Source organism: Anabas testudineus, chromosome 16 (genome assembly GCF_900324465.2).
Source record: "Anabas testudineus chromosome 16, fAnaTes1.2, whole genome shotgun sequence".
NCBI classification, from domain to species: Eukaryota; Metazoa; Chordata; class Actinopteri; order Anabantiformes; family Anabantidae; genus Anabas; species Anabas testudineus.
The window spans coordinates 15,610,757-15,627,404 of NC_046625.1; positions in this window are offsets into that span (position 1 = coordinate 15,610,757).

The following is a 16,648-nucleotide window of genomic DNA, read 5'->3' on the forward strand; positions in this document are numbered from 1 at the left end:
ATCACCACTGCTGAACTTTTGCTCATTACACATGGCAAAGAGATTCGCAAAATATAAACAAGTAATATATGTATCGTCAGTTCCTCTTGTATAGTTCAGTCAGAAATAGAAACTTAGAGAAGCAAATGGGAGAGTCCACATCCTGTGCCAAAGTATGCACTAAGACAGAATATATGCCACTGACTAAAAGCAATTAAATTTCCTTTAAGCCTTCCAGCTAAAGATGTTTTTCTAGATGCAGAATGTTTCCTGAAGGTGGTCTGGGTGGACTGATACTGCCTTCTGACCACAGATATATTAAAGTGAATTAAAAAGGTCCTGAATATTTTAAACTTCAAAAGGTGGACAATGAACGTAGTGAAGTACTTGGATTTTATCATTAAATTCAGTTTTTAAATCCTGTTATTGAATTCACATTCCTATGATTAAACAATTCCAAATACCTTGGACCTACTGTACCTTAGATATTTAGAGGTGCCAGGAGTCTTCTGTTCAGGTTGACATTCAAACACCCAAATACATTTTCAACACACACAAAATATACAGATGACACATGCGTTCATACAATCCCCTAAGCCATCACAGCAAGGTCAAGCCTGACAGCAGGCAGATGAAGAGCCAGTTAGGAGACCTGTCTTTTATCTTTTTCCTGTATCCCCCTTTGAGAGTTACATGCTCAAAGAACCTATTGATAGGGAATAAAACATGAAGTCATTGTTGCTTGCAATGTCATGTGGAATAAAAAAAAAAAAAGAATGGCATATGCGTTAAGGTAGATTAGAAAAGCAGACCATTGTTAGAAGTACAATTCTTCCTAGAATTGGGGGATAATGTATTATTGTCTTTGGTGAATGCTTGTGCATCATAGTGCCATGAACCAGCCTAAAGACTGAAGACATATCTAAAGTCATGCAAGACCAGAAAATGGAAAAGGGGAGATTAAATAAACTAAGATATCCTAATCAATTGTGTGGTAAGGCATACATTATGCAAAATATAGCATAAGAAGCAAATTTTTCCACATTTAGTTTAACTTAAGAATAAAACTGAAAAGAGAAAACAGAGGAAATGATGGTTGACTGCAACTTATGCCCCTAAGCCAACCTTCCACCACACCCAAGGTTCAAAATGCCTGAACAAACTAGAGTTGCAAATGAATGCTTTATATCATCAGAGCTTAAAGGAGGGATTGGAGATTCTGTGTGTGTTCGATATTGTTGATTCTGCTCCACAGAGCAGGCCTATCACCTCTGAAAACACTGGAGACTCACTGGTTCAGTGCAGATTATAAATATGCATGGAAATCAATACATATTTGGCAGTGGGGGAGAGAAAAATTGAGAAAAACACAGGAAGAGCACAGAGGCCCTGGAATGTTCATCTTCATTTATTACAGTCATTTATTCTCTTTCTCTCTCTTCCCTCTGCTGCACATGTGCACATACCCACTGCCCACACACACAGACAGAGACACACATATGCATGCACAGCAAGAGAGAGGGAGAGACAGAGAATGAATATGTCCACATCAGCAAATTATCCATTCTCTTCCCTCCGACTCTCCCTGTGGGGCTGTGCACAGTGTAATAGCAAGTGCACTCCTCTGATGATTAGCCCGTCTGTGTATCCGTCATCTGAGGTCCATAAGGGGAGCTAGGGAACAGCCTGAGACACAGGTTTGTTCATCTATTGACTTCAATTGTAAATGTTATGGGCAAAATTCACATTTGAACACAACACAGGTCAGTTGTAAAGTTTTCTTACAAAAATTATTAGGAAATGTTAAATAATAATGTAGATGTGAGATAATAGGACAGTCTGATCCTACTTTAAACAGGTAAATTAATGTAATGAATGTGATTCTGATGCTCACAAATATACAACTGGAAATGCCTTAGTTGATTTTTTGTGTAAGATTGCAACTGTAAGCAGCCACGGCGAGCTGAATTGCTATTTTGTTACTAGGCAGACTAACAGTAGGCTTCAGCTCGAAATAACGCAGCACTAGTCTCGGCCCAAACGGATACATCTTAGATTCTTATTCCTGTTTTATGACTAATAATAATGGTCCCACTTGTCTTGCTTCAGCACCTCTCCACCATTCATTTAGTGTGCAATTTGCTGTGATTCCATCCATCAAAAGGCCTGACAGAGTCAAAGTGTGCTCAAATGACCTCCATGCAACATTAACATTTGACAACAGACAGTATAAATGCACGGTTGCGATATTACAACTTATCTTTGTTTGGTAATTGGCGACACTGGGTGGTTGTTATATAGCCCATGGGGTCATTTTATACTGTAATGGTAGCAGGTTGTCATACAGGCTGGATCGTCGTCAGTCTTCCCCATCACTCATTGCTTAATAGTGTGAAAGGAAGTTAACTTTTTTTTTTTATAAATAAAATTCAGTCTGTCTACTCAGTAAATTAGATATTGAATCTATGTTTTTTTGCATCACAATAAATTATAATTGGGTTAATGTAACTGTGGCTGGGTTAAAGAACAAAGAAGCATAAAACAGCTATTTTATTTATAGTTCTTTACAACCTAACTTTGCTTCCAGTGTATTTTCCAGACATTTTAAATTGTGCTCTTTCTAAAAAGCTTTCCTGTACATGGTACATACATTGATAAGTATGTCAAGCTTTTGGAATTTCATTTTTTCTCGCCATTGTATTTTACTAATAAAGAATTGTTTACAACATAGACCAGCAGTGAGAAGGAAATTCACCCACTTCGTATCATGTTACATTTACATACATTAAATGCTACAACTAGTCAACAAGGATAACCTTACTTTATATCTCTGTGCTATTGACGATTGCTGTGATGTCTCCTAGTCATTAAGGGAGATAAATGCTTCCCCTGTTTATCCTTTTTATTGTCTATATTGTGAACCTTCCTCCCTAATAGACATTAATTTATAGTAAACCCAACACAATGGTCTCTGTGATAATAGCATATGCATCGTGGCATCGATGTTTCTGATTAATTTATTGCTTTCTTAAAACACTTGGGTGTATTCCCACATCTACTGAACAATTCCCTTTCTCCTACTCTGTTTCCCTTTTATATTTTTCTTCCATCTACTCTCTCCTGTCTTTACTTTCTTCTTCCCTTTACTTCCTTGCATATTTTTTTCCTTTTCTCTAATGTCTTTGACTTCTATCTTGCACTAACTAGCTCTCTTTCTCTCCAACTCTAGCCTCTTAATAAGCTCTTACACATGCAAGCTATTGGCTTTTAACATGTATTCCATATAGACCAAACAGGTGCATCATTAATCTACGCTGTTTGCAGTGTTAGCTGCGTGTAATGGTAACTGGATAACACATTGTTTCCTGTGTGAGCCAGGGCATCCATATTATCTACCATCACTCCCTAATAAATTACACCTAGAGACATGGCATTTTGTCTCAGTGTGCCTAAGCATTGTGTTGCTAGACTTCCCTGGTGGATGAATGTGTGTTCACTAATTATCCCTTCATCTCTGTTGCTCGCATCCACACAAACCCATGGTTTCTTTATTAGGTTTTCAACTGGTTACACATACATTTAAACTAAAATGACCTAAATGTTATAGAAAATATTGTTACTGTAGCACTCTCTTCTACAGTGACTATCAGCCAGTTCTATTAAAAAACACAGCAAAGACAACAAAGAAACAAATTCTGTGGCTAATTCTGCTCATTCTGGACTAAATGTAAATGTAAATCTCATCACAATAGTGAACTATAACATAACAGAGTAAAAAAAATACATGGAGGCAAACAATCATACTCTATGTAAATAAAGTTTGTATAAAAAAGTGAAGCATACAACACACAGTAGCATATAGTAGACACAAATTGTGTTTATGTAGTAGTATCCAGGTATGAGTCAGAAGTCAGTTGAGTTTTGCTACATCTTGACCTGTGTATTTGGAAATAAAGTGCAAAATAAATTCTGGCAGCTTGACCTATGATATTCCTGACAACACGGCAGAAAAACCAAAACTAATCCGCTGTGTGAGCCATGCTTCCAAAATAAGTACAAAGTAGAGGGTACATTTCAAATTAAATTCAGTTTTATTATTTTATAGCACCAAAGCACAGCATCATCTCAAGGAATATAAGAAGAACACAACAATTCCTCATTGAGGAAGCACAAAAAAATTATTTGAACAGAAGAAATCTCAGACCAAACTGGGCTTAGACTGGGTAGCCATCTGCCTCGACTGGTTAGGGGGAAGAGAGAAAAGAAGAGCAACACAAAGAAACTGGCAACAGACTGCAGATTACTCATATGTGTGAATTTAGAGTCACCAGTGTGTCTAAACATATTACTGATTTGCTGTGTTACCTGATTTCTCCGACTAACCTGGTTACCTATTGTCTATATTATATTTACATTCACTAAAGTCATGAAATGAACGTCATGCAATGCTCAAACAAGTGTCTTTTTTCCTCCAGAATGAGAATTATTTTAAAATATATTGATTATTATGTTAATCCATTCAGTATAATCTAAGCAGGTTGTGTAAGAGGCTCTTTAACCTTGCATTCTTTACAGCATTTCATTTGTCCCAGGGCACATGGCAGAAATATTCTCATCAGCGATGTCATCTAACTACATCACTCCCCAGAAATTTATAAAACACCATCTGGAAGAATTTGGTTCTCAAAGTGACCCCTGTGAAACGTGAGAAACAACTTTATACTTCCATCTGCTTTCCTCTTTCACAGTTTGAAAAAAAAAAAAAAAAGTCCTGCCACCTTTTCATTACTGCTTAATTTCCACTATGCCAACAGTATGTAAAGTACCTTTTTTTCCTTATAAGCAAATGGAAGCACTTTATTTATGTGAGATTTAGTGAAATGTAAGGTCTACAACCCCAGAGTAGTCCCAAAATGAGGTTCCCATCTATTAATATCTGTCAAATGCACAGTTAGATGTCTGCTGTAGGCACACAAGCACTCATGGATGATCTCTCTCTCATACACACTCACACACACAATTCCACATTATTCATACTCTAATTAATGTAAAAACATTTATACAGTACACACACACACACACATATGGACTGAGAAAACTAATGTATAAATAAATATCAGTTGTTGATGAAAAAGAAATAAAATAAAGGTTTAGATGACATGCGAATCATATGAAGCCATGAGGCCGGATCATCATGACCACATTTTGAATTTTGTATTATTTCTTTATGGCATTGCATGTTTTTTGAGTACACATGCATGAATTGAATTTTAATTTCTTCGTGTTAATTAAAATAACATTAATACCAATGATTAACCAGTAAAGCACAAATGCATGGGGAAAAGTAGGTGCAATGCCATCTCTCTACATGCAACATCTAGTCTACTGCATTACTCTGTAATGTTATTTTATCTCTCAAATCCACCACTGTCTGTGTGTCCCTGCAACCCACCACAGTATGCACACATAAAAGCTTGCGCGCGCACACACACACACACACACACACACACACACTACAGTGATACAATTTTCTTGTACTTTGGCCAAGTCCAGGGATAGCCTGAGGATGGGGAACAGTTGGCTGCCACATTTGGCTGGTTCCACACTGTTAGCCAGTTATGGGCTCAAATGTACAGGGGGAATAGTCCTTTAAATGATACCAACTCCACCGCCTGTGTGTGTGCTTATGTGTGTGTGCGTGTGTGTGTGTGTGTGTGTGTGTGCGCGCTGTATGCAAATGTGTAGGAGAAACACATATACTGTACACACATGCATATGTGTATGTGTAAAGGATGTGTGTGTAGGTGTTGTGTTCACTTGTATTTGCCTCTGTCATTATTTTATAAGTTTTGTTGAGAATGTAAACAAGCTGTCCTGCCCAACTGGGCCATTACTGCTTGTAGTGAAAATGTGTGTGGGTACCCATGCAGGCTTAATTTCCCGATTGTCACATGCTCACATTTACAGTGTTGTTTTTGTAATAGTCACGTTAGGCATTTCAAAGAAAATGAAAATGTGTGTTAATGTTCACTGCTTTGCGACTACCACTATCATTAGGCAAAATCTCTAATGTGTTGTTAAAACACTGTTAGGCCCTCAGCATGCTCATGTAGCCTCCTTATTACCTTGCTTCACTTGAATATTTTCTTACTCTACACAACTTTCATTTATGTTGCTGCAGACAACAGTGTTTTTTTTCTTGCTCTTTGAACTTCTAACCCCCATATTGAAAAAAAGAAATAATAACAAACAAATCATACACTGGAAAAAAGCACAGCTAGCAGCTTTCCCATAATATCAAAATATAATAATACCATTTTACTGACTAAATGACAAGTTCACATACTATTATTTTCTCCAAAGTATATACATCTATCCAGTCTCTTTGTTGGGGTTTGTTAGACCATTTATTGTGCAATAATGAATAAGGAAGATGCTTAATTGTCCCATTTAGCAAAGCTTGACCTTGATAGTGAGTCTAATTAATTAGTGTGGTATGAAGGTTAATTAGTAACGAAGGATGTCCATGCATCATAAAGCCCCTAGTCTTAGCCTACTGTGGCAGTTGAGCAGAAAAACAGTAATCAGTTATTCCCTTGCTAAGAAAAAAAAAAACAACACAAGTGATACTCACATATTTACATCCGAGTTCATTTAGTGGAGTGCTCTTGTTCATTGACCCATTCTGCCATCAAAGGCAAAGGATGTACCAGGTGGGATTCTGTATTTGAATAATTAATGAGTTAATGAATGCTCTATTATATTTGATTTGATGGTGATAAAGATGGAGAATGATCCATCTTCAGTGTTTGTTCTGAGACGTGTTGTGGTGGATCCAGGCTAGTTGGGCTGCTTTGTTTTCACTTTTAATGCAAAGCTAATCTGTCATATAAATCTTCGAACGTCACCCTTGATAAGAAAGTAAATAACTGTATCTCCCAAACTATTTTTACACATATTTATCATACACTCAAGCTGGGTGTATAACCCAGCAGTAAGCAAGGTGGCTTACTGGCAACATCATATTAATGCGAGTTCTGATTGCTTCATAAGGCTCTGTAAAGCAAGCAGGGTAATGGAAATCAGTCGGGGTTCTTTTTTGAATATTTATAACCCCAACCAGTCAAAGTGGTACATTACAAACATTTCTTCTTATTTATGTCTGTCAGGATGTGTAAATAAGCTTCTAAACTGAAAACATTATTATGACAAAAGGGGAAATTTTATGGCTAGCTATCCATGGATTTTAAATGATAAGTGAACTTCCTGGGTGGTAGCGGTTATAGGGGGCTGTGCTGATAGATGCTTAGCGTACAAATCTATTCATAAAGCTGTAATTGACTGTCAAGTAGTGAGGGGACAACTGTGTTATGGGTGGTGCCGAAACCTCTTCTTGTGGAATCGGAGTCAATGTTTAAATGTACGGACCTGCCACTAAAATGCAAATACAAACAAACACACCAGTAGCAGAGTCAGCGGCACGATAATGAATCCTCGGTTTGACATGTTCATCAAGACCGCGCAGGAATATTTTATGGGCAACAAAGCCAGAGCTATTTACAACACTATATGTTAATGTACTGTGAGCATTGTTATATAGTATTGGAAACTGTTAATGCCTCTAGTGATGGGTTTACTAATTTAACATTTTATTGAACTAAATTCCTGGAATAGTGACTAAAATCATTTTCATTAAAATCATGCATACCTCTCTGCCAAAATTGAGTTAACCAGATATATATATTTTTAAGTTTATTTATTAATCTTTATCTTTAGTGCAAACTAATAATACGAGTGGTTGCTAAGGATGAAGAACAGAACACGTTTGACATGTAGTCATACTGGTTTTGTGAAATACATGGTTCTTTTCATTTAAGCATACTGTATTGTGCTGGTGAAATTCCATTTTTAGTCCTAGTTTTATCAATATAACTAAGCTTTTCCTGCTTTTCCTCAACTCCACAACAGCCCTCCTCGAGCTTTTTTTAAACTCCAGGGGCCCGTTATGTTATCTTAGGACTTAAAGGCAGTCATTTGTATGTCCTTCCATTCGCACTCGCAGTCTTCGCATGATTTTGCAATCAAAACCTTAAGAAACATTCAAGTCAAGGTGGTTTTTAAATTGCTTAGGTATGCACTTTTCTACTATGTGTGGTGTGGTAGCTGACAGGGTAGAGAGGTGAGAGAGAAGCAACGAGGAGGAAGTGTTTTATTACTGTCACAGGTGTAGTGTTGCATGCCTGTCACTGAGGCGGCATAGTGGGTATGTGTTTCACGCAATTCAGCACAGGGAATTGGAGATCGATTACTGTACCTGTCCGTCATGGCATCAGTACTGCACATAGTGGATATCTGATTGGGGAACTTCAAAGTAATACAAATGATGTAGAGTGGTGTGGCAAATGGTGATACTGTATAGTACTGTATAGTTTATTACAGTCAACGCTTGTCCAAGTCAACAATTCTAAGTTCTTATGTAGCCTCCTTGGTAAGAATAAAGCATCACTGCTGCTCAAGTCATGACACACACTGACAGGCTTATGTTTAATGACTTGCAATCCTTAACTTTATACAAAACCACTTATCGCTGCCCATTTATGTATATCCCCAGGGATGGAAAAAATTCCACTTACAGTAGATGTTTTAATCACCACTATTTTTTTGCCTAACTTTAAAGCCATCAGCACATCATTCGAAAACCCACATGGGATTTTGTATCAGTCATGTCACTTTGCTAATGGAATTTAACTGTATTGATTATCTATAAGAAAAATGCTTTTATCAGTTTGACAATGGGACTCACCACCTTTCCCATACTGACAAAATCAATATGTTTCTACAGTACAGGAGGGCCTTGTATGAACTTTTAAATGAAAGCGTTATTAGTATTTTGTGATAGTGTGATAAACAGATGCGCAAAGATAAGCAAATAACTAAAGGAGCAAACGTGTAGAGTAATAAATATGTAAACTTAAAAACAATAAATATCTGTTAGTCCTTACCTCAGGTTACCCCACATGTTGACGGCAGCAGTCTCAGCGTTCTGCTGAACTACAGCTAACAAATTCAGCTCCGTGTGTGTGACCTGGTTACTTCCTTTAAATGCACTAGTGAGAGCTGACATGAGGGAAAGAAGAAGCAGCCCTCGCACAGTAAACATCCATTACTTTGATATATATTTCTTATAACTGGCTTGATTGTTTTCCGCACTGTACCTTTAATCTCGCTTGTTTCCTCCGCTCATTTCGTTTCTTTTTTCATTTTGCGTGTGTTCTGCACTCACAGTGAGTGAAGATGCCATCAGTACTTTGCACCGACTCGCTCATTAATAACCCCCCAACAGTATATCACTTTTACGTTTCTAATCTGTGATAATTCAGTTTCATTTTCTGTGTTTCATGACATCCATTAAGCTCACTTCGGTTGATGTTGCTCTAGTAAAAAATAACAGTCGTAAAAGCTGTCCTTTGGTGTCCTTAATGACTGGGGGACGCTACAGCCTGTTTGTTGATATTGTAACCTACCTCCCTGGTGACCTGTGAGACTTTTAACCCTTTTAAAGATGATTTATTGCAAATACGCATTCTTTTTAATTATCCCTGCAGCTAGGTGTCCAACAGATTTGTAAAGCCATTACTGAAAATCAATACTCAGCTTTTAGGTGATGAATTAATTAATGAAGTGTGAAGTTTACCTTGAGTGAAGGCCCATTGATGAAGAGAGCAAGAGACACGGAGAAGGAGAAGGTGAAACAAAGAAGAGAATGTGGTCGAGGTGACGAGAAACGATTCCATATCAGTTGGTTTGGAGCATTTTAGCACTCCGCTAATTGCACTTAATTCGTGTTTTGATTGAAATAATTTGAGGGCAGGGCTGGGAAACAAACATTTCTCTGCTGGAGACGGGTGAGTAATTTCCCCCTCATGCCTTTGGCAGTCAATTTCCCAGACTGGCTAAATGGATCATTATCCTAGGCCCAATTCAACTGAAAGAATTTAGTCTTTGAAGCTCGGCTGATTCTTTTGTCCACCTTCTATTCTATGTGTGTTGCTTTGCTGTTTCTCAAAACCTCAAAAAACCAAATGTTGTCAATTCTTGACAATGCAACAATCTGGGAACGAATGCCACCCATGTAGTGTGTGCTCCGACTTCAAATTTACATCTCTAACTCGTGCTTGCTAAGCTTTAACAATGGCTTTTCGTTTTGCTATGTTTGTTTCGTTCGTTCATAAAGCTGATGAAGCAAACACAATAGCTACCAGAGTCACTAGTGTACAAGATCATTAGTTCTGATGGAGAAACAGGATGGCTGTAAATTTCACTTTGCACCTGTAAGACAAAAAAAGAAGGAAGCAAATGCATGCTCTACAAAGTTTATGTATTTTTAATGTTTGAAGAATATTTTGCAAATTGTTGATCCCACATCTAAATAAACGACCCCTCTGGCTGAAATAACTACTTTTCTCAGACTGCACTACCTTGCAACTAATAGTCTCCATTATTCATGGCCTACAGCAGAGGTCACTGCCATGGGGTTTACTCTTTTTCTACCTCTCTAAATTGGAAGTCAAGAGAAAATGAATCGAGACACCCACACATGAAATGAGCTATGGGTTTGACTTTGACTTGTCCTCAAATTGCAAAGTGAAAAAATAGTTTCATATATGTCATGTGGACTGTTGGAGATTGTGTTGGAGGTCACTATGGGTGTTGATGACATAAGGAATTTAGAAATTCTACGATCTTTATTTTTGTCCACATTTTCTTTTCGCTGTATGTTTCACGCTGTTTTCACTGTGATGAATTAAAAAATGTATTTAATCAATTTCATTTAAACAGAAACAACCAGTTTTTCTGCACCTGGTGAATTTTAGAGTAAAAACGGGTTGAGTGTGTTTGTTACCAGTCCAGTGGGCTCAAACTATAAAGAAGTGCTTTTGTCCCAGCTTGGTCTAAAAATCTGATATTTCCTGATGTCCCCTGGAAAAGTGAATAAAAAAATAAAAAAATAAATCACCTGAAGCAATATGGTGACCACCCATTTCAGTGTGAGTCTTCAATTTTCCCAAACTGCCAAAAGCAAGTAATTTCTGATAGCACAGACATCTGATAAATTTTCTGGTCATTTTCTTTTTTTAATGAATTAAAGTGATGGGTTGAAACCTGGAACTGTTTATCAGTTCAAGGACTGGCTTTTGAAAATGGAGACATTTTGTCATAAGATTGAAAAATCCTCTTTAGCAAATGTTCACTTGGCGGAGCTTGACCTTTTCATCTTCCAGGCGGTAATGTTGTTATCACAGAGAAGGACAGAGTGATTCCACTGACCCTCTGGTTCCTATAAACACAACCCGCAATGAAACTTGTCATGGGTAAACGCAGTGACATTTCTGTGGTGTGATTTCTGCTTTCTGTGATGTTTAGAATATTTAAATCAAAGCAATCTCAGTTTTGCACAGTTATGATCTTGTCTGGCTCTGTTAAGGAGAGTTTTTTTTAATATCTTTACTGTCACATAGTTTTTGCCTAAGGGAAATTTGTTGTTTCTCTATGATTCTATAACATCTTTACTTCACTGTGTTAAGTGTCTTGACATGATTTTTGCTGTTATTTAGCACAGCATCAAACTTAATTTATCTCAAACAATTGTGATTTACCTTTTTTTTTTAATTTGTTATCATTATTTAAATTTCAGGAAACAGAACGTTTTATAGCAGAGGATTTGGCTTAATGTGAAAATATGAGGTCCACCAGTTTGCATTGCACAACCAACTAAACATACATGTCTTGGACATACATATACAAGACATACAGCTTGTACCAAACTATCTAGCACCAATTGGAATCCTATCCACATTTTGTACATTTGCCAGTTTCATTATTTGGGTAATTACAGCCAAATGATGGAGTCTGATTTTGTCTTTCCTTACAGCTCTGTTGTCTGTCAGGTAAAATGGATTCCATGCTGGGTTGAAAAATATCTTGCATTAGGCAATGCAGCACTGATCCATCCAGTAATGATATAAGAATGGTAATTTGTGGGGCATTCAGGAATTAAAGCAAGGTATTCTCAAGGTCCACTCACTATTTTCTTTTTGCGAAAAGAACTGTAGCTAAGGTTTCCAGTTTACACAGTTTGTAAAATTAATATAATAATTATCACATGTAATTATGCACAAAGGAGAAAATTATGCGGCATAGCTCATGGAGCTAGCTAGCTAGCTAGATAGACAGATAAGGATGAGAGGAAGGGTGAAGCCAGATCAAACTGACCTAGTGAGATCATTCCCTGGGTTATTCCCTAGTTTAATATCAGCTCTGATTCTAATATATATTTATGAAGCTCTCCTCTGCACACCGACATCCTAGTTGCCACAGCAGCAGGTATTCAGTTGATGTGGTGTACAGCTGTGGTCTCACACACACACACACACACACACACACACACACAATGGAACACTAGGAGTACAGCATATCACTTCAAGATACACATACACAAGAATTATTTTGGAGGTTGACAAGCTTAATTTTGGTGCTTCCAAGGTCAAAAAAGCTCCGAGTCTCATTACAATTTACAGGTGCTTGTGGAATCCCAATCCTACTGTGTGTGTGTGTGTGTGTGTGTGTGTGTGTGTGTTTGTTTGTTATGTGCGGTAGGTGAGTATGTTTCTCTGTGTTTGATGTTTGTGTGTGCTGGAATGGAAATGAGCCCTATGAGGACGGCTAATGGGCTCTCACCCTCTCTCACAAGACAGATAAGGTCTTAACAAGCACGAGAGTAGAAGGGAAGTGTGTGAGTCTGTGTGTGTTTGTCCTCTGGCTATAACTTTTTTTTTTTTTTTTTCTTATTTCAAGCTTCAAATCACAAAGGCGAACCCCTTGATTTTCTGACTTCTGGCATGGCCAGTGGTGATCTCAGAAAGTTCTTCGATCAAATATTTACCAGCATATATCATGGCTCCCATCACAGCAAATGATATTTATGTTCTTGGTAAATTACAGAACTTGGACTTTACACAGACAATGTGACTGTCAAGGAAAATGTTGCTAGACATAGTTTTTAATAATACCAAGAAATCAAATTTCATTTATAAGGATTTTATTGTGCTTTTTGGTATTTTAACTTGTAACTTGGTGAAAGTAGTTATTTTGGGTATTTGTTTCTAAAACACAAGAAAGAATGTGTAAAGGAGAAACCATTCAAAAAACTAATTTTATGTTTATTCATGTTGCGTGCTTGTCCTATTGTTGTGAAGCATTCAACTAGAACAGATCATCAACCAGATTGGCTACTGGCAAACTCATCAGTAACAAAAAGGAGTGCTGAGGAGACTATTCCAGCAGTAGCAAGAAGCAGCATGCGCCCTGGACAGGTCGCCATTCTATCACAGACAGACAGACCAACATTCAACCTTATGGGCAATTTAGAGTCACCCTTAACCCTGTGTAGACATGCATGTACTGTAAACTGCAAGGAGATCATTCTAGTTTTCCTCATGGTTCAGCTTGGTTACTTACTGCATGTATATAGTTGTTGTATGTTGTACAGTAATAACATATTTAATTTGTGATTTCTTTGCGTGTGTGTGTGTTTGTTTTGCAAAGTTAGGACATTTTAGCCGGTCCTAACAATGAGAAGGGTGTTTAAAGAGCAATTTTGGCATCTGTATACTCCAAATTTACAGAGTACAGTCATCCCAACACTACACTGGCGCATTTCTGATTTAAAAATGAAATGGCACCACAGGACAGTAATCCCACATTCAATTTGATCTACTAAAGAGAATTTGCAAGAGGGGGTCAGCCAAAACAACTCAGTGCACCCTGATGTTCACTGAAGTGGCACATCGTAGATAGGTGAAATGGACGGGGTGGGAGTAGGACAGGAGATGAAAGCCCATATCCAGTATGCATTCACCCTTCATTTAAAAGGCAAACCCTGACCACCCTGACCAAGAACGTATAAACATACTACAGTATATCATTTGACTTGCGTGAAGTGATTTCTACATTCACAGAGAAAGACAACTGTACTTTAGATATTATGTCTGCTCCACAAATGCCTTGCTACAGTGCCTGCTGAAATTGTGTTATATTTCCCTTGTGCATTACCTCTGTTTCCAATTTTTGAAAATTCCACTCTCTGTGTACAGTATGCGAGAGAAAATCCTCACTGCTGGTAAAGTGTGATGTGACAGCATAACACTGATGGTTCATTGCACAGTGATATACCTCGGCCAAAAGACGGCCTTGATTCCAGTTGGGTGTGAATGTGCTGCTGCTGAAGCACTGTCACAGTCTTCTGATGGATGGTGTTTTATTATCAAAGAATAAACTCCTTGGTTCAAAAATTTTCTTTTTGTATTTGAAGGTTTCGAATGTTTCATCTAGAGTTGTTATAGCTACTTATCAGCTGATATATGTTTAGCCCAGAGTTTTCTTTCTTTGTCTATTAAAGATAAATAAAATGAGCTTGACCGCTCTCGCACTTGCCTGAGAATGTTTGTGCTTTCGATTTTTTGTTTTTTTGTTATCACTGAACAATCCCTGTTTACACCTCTAAAAAACCATGGAGTGCTTGTTCTGTACAGCACCACCTTTGCTACAGTGTTAATATTGCTAGCAGTGGATTACTATGTTTGTTTTGTTTGTTAGCTTGTACTTAATTCAGTCTCACAGACTGACTAAAGCACTAATGCAGATTGTTTTCATGATTCGATCTATTATAAATTACAAACAACGAATAAATAAATAAATAAACAAAAGTCAAATGCAGACCCCCCCTTTCCCTCTGCCTCTGTCTCTCACGTTCTCCGTTTCTTTTTGAAAAACACTCATCAGGAACTACAGCGCGTATTCCTATTTTCAATGATCCTGGCTGAGGGCAATATGTTTTAATGATGAGCTGATTCTCTGAGTGCAGTTTCCAGCTTTGCCAGCCCAAGCAATAACGCCTTTTGCACATGTCAGGGTCGGGGCCTAGTTGTAATCTGAGGCTCATTACAGCTGGTGAGGCCAAGAGCAGAAACGGAACACAACTTCTCCCTGCAGCGCCAAATTACTTTTCCACCACTGGGCTCCCCTCTCCATCGTTCAATGTTTCTCTCCTTGTCTCAGCTGCTTCACAGTTTGTCTTTGATCTCTCTCTTTCCTGTCTTATTCTCTCCCTCCCCATCTTTCGCAATCTCAATATCTTGCTTCCCCCGCCCATCGGCTTCTCCATTTATTTTTTGGCGTCTGTTGTTTGGTCTCTCTCTCTTTCTCTCTCTCTCTCTGCCTCTCCATTCGTTCTGTCTCGACACTCCTCGGGGGATCTCACACAGCACAGTGGGTTTGGAGTTGGAGGCTAGTTTTATTGAGTTTGCTCAGGGTCCTGGAAAGGCCTATTTACCAATAAGGTCATGATGAGGTGCATCAAGTGTATGAGCAAATCCTCAAATCCCTCTCAGACCAGCATGTGTGTGTTTATGTGTGTTTGTATGTTCTCACATTGTGCCAGTGCTGCATATTAGATTTCTATGATAGAGGAGGGTTTATCTAGCACATTAAGCACAGTATTGACCAAATTGTTAATAGTAATAATAATAATATCTAGCTCTGCTTCCACAGAACTGCATTTCATCTCTTTTCATGTATAATTTGAAGGCAGTCTTTCACATTGTGGCTTTTTTTTCCCTGCAGATTCACAATGGGGGACTAACATATTGGTATTTTTAAAGCTGCTAGCATGGCTAAAATGTGTGTGAACAGTTAAAAAATAGTGGTTTTACACGACAATCAACAATGACTAATGTATAAAATGTCCACATATATACAAAATAGCACAAAGACGTCATCCAGAGACCCAAATCTTTCAGTTTGTTTCTGTGAAACAAACAAAAAAACAAAAAACAACAGGCAATTTTGATTTCTTGCAAAGAAGAAATTTAAAGATTTTAAAGCAATATTTCTCCCCTGAACTATTTGGTCTTGTTTTTTTCATTTTCCACAACGAATATGTATGGCAAACTTTATTTTTCCTTGTGTGACAGATAGAAATGTGGGATTATGTTAAAGAGAGGAAACTTTCCTTAACCCTTTAGGGTATATACGGATAATTTATCCTTTACAGGGATTTACGTCTATCAAACAAGAATGAAATGTTATATAAGAAAAGTATGTCTGGGAGGAATTTATTCAGCTGTAACTGATCCATCCACTTTCTCAGTCACTTTTTGACATTCTTTGATATAATAGAAGAGCTGAGGAATTGACTGGTGTGGACAGCTTCTGAAAGTTTGAATGCTTGAACTAGTGTGTAAGAATAAAGATAGACTTTGTTCAATATTCATGGACTGGAGACATGATGGACTATTTGGAAATGAAAAGCGGGTCATTTAATGTTAAAAGATAAAAAAGGTTTCCGAAGAGAAGGGCTTTATCCCAGGAAAAAATAAAAAAATAAAAACTGCGACTGTACTCATTCTTACTACTCAAGACTTTATAAAAGACATTTGGAGGAATATCTAATGTGCTTTACACAGGAAATCAGGTTTCATCCTTTTTTCATGTAAATCATGTCTTCAAATAATCAATGAAATAAAACACTATGGTTTTACACAGGAACAGATGCAGAAGGCGTATATACTGTTTATATAATGTACTTAATGTGTTTATTTATCTAATGTGT